A 5,423-nucleotide genomic window follows, 5' to 3' on the forward strand; every position below is an offset into this window, starting at 1 on the left:
ATTCCTAAATAAAAAGAACCCATCTAATCAATCTAGGCTCTGAGTCCTTCTTCGAGACGAGATATCGAATAACAACGTGATCAGTGAAAAATTTCACCTTCGTCCCAAGCAAATAAGATCGAAACTTCTCAAAACCATAGACGATGGCTAAAAGTTCTTTCTCAGTAGTAGTATAATTCAGTTGAGCACCATTGAGGGTCTTACTAGCATAATAGACCACATGAAATATGTTGTTCTTCCTCTGCCCAAGAACCGCTCCAACTGTATAGTCACTTACATCGCACATCATCTCAAAAGGTTCATCCCAATTATGTGCAGTTATGACAGGTTCCGTGATTAAACTCTTCTTCAAGAACTCAAAAGCAGCTAGGAACTCATTATCAAACTTTAACGGGATATCTTTCTCTAGAAGATTGCAAAAGGGTTTGGAGATTTTAGAGAAGTCCTTGATGAACCACCGATAGAAGCCCGCATGACCTAGAAAGCTGCGGACTCCCTTAACAGAAATTGGTGGAGGAAGGTTTTCGATAACCCCCACCTTGGATTTGTCCACCTCAAGTCCTTTACTAGAGACCTTGTGCCCAAGAATAATGCCCTGTCGTACCATAAAATGACATTTCTCCCAGTTGAGAACCAGATTGGTCTCAACACACCTTTTAAGAATGGCGCCAAGATTCTGCAAGCACTCATCAAGAGAATCACCAAACACAGAAAAATTGTCCATGAACACCTCCACATTTTCACCAATCATGTCAGAGAAGATAGCCATCATGCATCTTTGAAATGTGGCAGGTGCTCCACACAACCCAAAATAAACTATTCTCAAGGAAAAAGTTCCAAACGGACAAGTGAAAGTAGTATTTTCCTGATCCTCTAGAGTGAAACAAATCTGATTATAACCCGAATAGCCATCCAGAAGACAGTAGTACTCATGCCCAGCCAACCTGTCGAGCATCTGATCAATATATAGCAGAGGGAAGTGATCCTTCCTTGTGGCTTTGTTCAGCTTCCTATAATCCATGCAAACTCTCCACCCCATGACTGTTCGAGTAGGAATGAGCTCATTCTTCTCATTAGCAACAACTGTGATACCTCCTTTCTTCGGCATACACTGCACTGGACTCACCCAAGAACTATCAGAAATGGAATAGATGATCCCTGCATCTAGCCATTTGAGAATTTTCTTCTTCACAACTTCTTTCATGATCAGATTAAGCCTTCTCTGTTGCTCAACAGTAGGCTTGCTACCTTTCTCTAGAAAAATTTTATGCATACAATAAGAAGGGTTGATTCTCTTAATATTTGCTATAGTCCATCCAATTACCGATTTGAACTCTCTCTCAGATTCTTAAGAGCTTTTCCTCATCACTACCTGAAAGGCCAGATGCAATAATAACAGGTTAAGTAGATGCATCACATTAAAAAGCATACCTTAAGTGTACAGGCAATGGTTTAAGCTCAAATGTAGGAGCTTCCTCAATAGATGGCTTGAGGCGCTTTGGAGATTTGTTTAGCTCCTCCATTCCAATAGATTCAAAAGACATATCCATCATTCGCTTCTAGGGAGAAGCATTCAGATACTGCAACTGCTCATCCCCTTTATCATCTTCACTATCTGAATTTCCCAATAAGGCCTTTTCTAAGGCATCAGACCTTAGCATTTGATCAAGTTCTGAAGTAACCACAGAATTGACCAACTCCACTGTTAAGCACTCCTCGTTTTCAGTCGGGAATTTCATGGCATTAAAAACATTGAACGTCACATCCTGATCTAACACTCGCATAGTAAGCTCACCCTTCTGCACATCAATCAAGGTGCAGCTAGTAGCCAAGAATGGTCTTCCCAAGATTATAGGAATCTTCTTATCCTACTTGAAATCAAGAATTACAAAATTAGCAGGAAAGATGAGTTTATCAACCTTGACTAAACCTCCACAATGCCTTATGGATATATAATAGAACGATCAGCCAACTGCAAGGTCATATAAGTAGGCTTTGGATCAGGTAAGTCCAACTTCTTGAAAATTCACAAGGGCATCAGATTGATGCTAGCTCCCGAGTCACAAAAGCATTTGTCAAATGACACTTTTCCATTGGTACAAGGAATAGTGAAGCTTCCAGGATCTTTAAGTTTTGGAGGCAACTTCTGTTGCAGCACAACACTGCATTCCTCCGTGGTAGCAACTGTCTCTAAGTCATCAAGCTTCACTTTCTGATAGAGAATACCTTTCATAAAGTTCACATAACTGGGCATCTTTTCAAGAGTTTCAGCGAAAGGTATGTTGATATGAAGTTTCTTGAACACCTCCAGAAACTTCTCAAACTGCTTATCCAGCTTTTTCTTCTGCAGCGTCTTAGGAAAAGGAGGTGGAGGATAGATCTATTTCTCCCTTGTATTACTCTCAGGAGGAGTATGTTCCACAGTAGTATTCCTTGATTCCACTTCTGCTTCCTTCTGCACTTCTTCTTCAGCCACAGCTTCTTCTTCCGAAACTTGATATTTTTCGGGATTTGCAACCTTCCCAGACCTCAATGTAATTTCCTTTACCCACTCCTTAACTTCCCTCTTTCCTGGTACTTCAGTGTCACTGGGGAGTGTACCAGGTTGACAATTCAGCAAGGCATTGGCAATTTGCCCAATTTGATTCTCCAAGGTCTTGATAGAAACCGCTTGGCTCTTGCACATGAGCCTCAACTCCTCCAATTCAGATTTTTTATTAGACTATTGCACGTGGAGTTTTGTCTTGGTGCATATTGTGATTGCTGAAAACCAGGAGGGTTGTATTACTTTGCTGCATATTGCTGATAAGGCTGTTAAACCGCATTCTGAGTATTATTCCAGTTCAAGTTAGGATGATTGCAGTTGTTGGGATGATAAGTGGTTGGAACTGGCTGCTACGACCTCTGAAAGTTGCTCATGAACTGAGCTGATTCACTAGAAATAGCACATTGATCAGTCTCATGGGCACCGACACAAAGCTCACAAACACTAGTGATATGATTAACTCCATAATTAGCCAAAGAAACCACCTTTATCGTCAAAGCTTTAAGCTGAGCAGCTATAGCAGTAGCTGTATCTAATTCCAGAATTCCTGCTACCTTGCCCTGAGGTAGTCCCTGAGTAGGATTCCAGTATTCATTCGCAGTCATCAGTTCAATCAATTCGTAAGCTTTATCATAGATTTTAGCCCACAATGCTCCTCCTGATGCTGCATCAAGCATGGGTCTAGAAGTAGCACCCAATCCATTATAGAAGCAGTTAATGATCATCCAGTCACGTATCCCATGGTGATGACACTTTCTAAGCATCTCCTTGTAGCGATCCCAAGCCTCACATAAAGATTCTCCAGATTGCTGAGCAAATTGAGTAAGTGTGTTTCTGATTGCAACAGTCTTCGCCATAGGAAAGAATTTAGTTAGGAACTTTTGAGCAAGATCCTCCCATTTGGTGATAGACCCTGGTGGTAGAGAATGTAACCGACACTTAGCTTTATCCCGTAGAGAGAATGGGAAAAGCCTAAACTTAATAGCATCTTCAGAAACTCCATTGAACTTGAAAGTGTCAGAGATCTCGATGAAATCCTTGATGTGCATGCCGGGGTCTTCTGTCGGAGAACCCCCAAACTGAACTGAGTTATGTATCATCTGAATCATGCTCGACTTGATCTCAAAGGTATTAGTCGAGATGGCTAGTCGGAGAATGCTAGACTGAATATCATTGATCTTCGGCTGAGAGTATTCCATCAAAACCTTCAGATTCGCTTCTGGTTCTCCCATTGCAATAAGAGCTTCTTCTTCAACTTTCTCCTCGAAAAGAACTTCTTCAAAAACTTCTTTAGCTACTATAACTTCTTCCTCAGCTTGATCTAGTGTTCTCTTACGAGACCGAAAATGCGTACGCATGCACGCTCGCTAGAGTACCTGAAACACGATAAGGAAATAAGTAAGTAACAATGTCCGAGTCAATGAACTTTAACGACCACTGATGACAAACACATAAACTAAAAATTAACCCCAAGTCCCCGACAGCGGCGCCAAAAACTTGTTAAGATGAAAACATGCGCTAATATTCACACAAGTATACGCGATCGCAAGTAATATAAAATTATTTCAAGTTCATTCCCACAGAGACTGGTTTAGGTTAATTTCAATCAATGTACTTATGCAATGATGGTATGGTTATTATCCAATGCTAAGATGATTAACAAATTGAGATTGTTTATAACTACGATTAACTAAGAGATTATAGTAAAGAACATTAACTAAGAGATTTGAAGAGATTGATTACTATATGACACAAACATGGGATTCTAGTTTCATTACTACTTCATTCAATATCCTCTTTGTTCTTAACCTTAACATGCAATGGTGATGAAACTAATCAGATAATACGAAACTGATAAACGCCAACTTTCGTTGTACGAATACCATACCACCAGAAATCTGCAAAAGAGATAAAAGCTGAATAGATACCAATTATATTGAGACCCTATATATCTATAGAATTTGACAACATAACGGTTTGATGCACAAGTCATCTATCATAATTACATAGGTAAAGTAAGATGGTTAAAATTATTTATGAATTATGCATAACAATTATACATGAACTATGCTATCATGGCAAGTTCTAAACCCCTAAATTCACTTTCGCTTCAATAGAGATTAACACACTATCTTATAAGTTCGCGACGCTCATAAGACGAATAAGCACAACCAATACAAGGCTATCATACAATCACCACACGCTAAGGCATCAAAACAAATTAACTAGAGAAATCCATAAGTAAATCCGCTAGAATCCCACGATATCGATGTTTGGGCGAAAACATGCACTAATATTCACGCAAGTATACGCGTTCGCAAGTAATATAGAATACTTTCTAGTTCGTTCCCTCAGAGACTCAGACTAAGTTTTTGTCTAATTAAACTCACTCACCAATGTATGACTACTTCTCAATGTTAAGATAATAACACTTAAAATTGTTGATTAAATATTAACTATAATTAACTACTTAATTAACCACTTAACTAACACTTCAACTTATCAATAATAAAACACTCATGAGATCACAACTTCATTATTACTTCCTTCTATAGCCATTGTTATTACCCTTAGCATGTGACAGTGATGATATTAATCGAATAACACGAAACTGATAAAAGCCAACTTTCATTGTACTAATACCATTCTACCAAGCATCCACAATTAAGATAGAAGTTGAATAGTCATCAATTATGTTGAGTTCCTATATGTCTACAGAAATTTACAACATAACGATTTAAGCACAAGTTATTCCTTTTGATTACATAGGGAAAATAAAACTGTTAGAATTACCCACTAATCATGCACAACGTACATGAACCTATGCTAGCATGGCAAGTTCTAAATCTCAAGATCCACCGTCGCTTCACAAGAGATT

General features: G+C 38.9%; 1 non-coding gene across 1 annotated transcript; it reads left to right on the forward strand.

Moving 5' to 3' along the window:
• The first annotated feature begins 3,280 nt into the window (after positions 1–3,280).
• Positions 3,281–3,387, forward strand: LOC141669113 (small nucleolar RNA R71). Its single transcript, XR_012553407.1, has one exon. It is a non-coding gene; the product is annotated as a small nucleolar RNA R71 (small nucleolar RNA).
• Positions 3,388–5,423: the final 2,036 nt, after the last annotated feature.

This window comes from Apium graveolens, chromosome 6 (assembly GCF_009905375.1).
Source record: "Apium graveolens cultivar Ventura chromosome 6, ASM990537v1, whole genome shotgun sequence".
Taxonomy (NCBI): Eukaryota; Viridiplantae; Streptophyta; class Magnoliopsida; order Apiales; family Apiaceae; genus Apium; species Apium graveolens.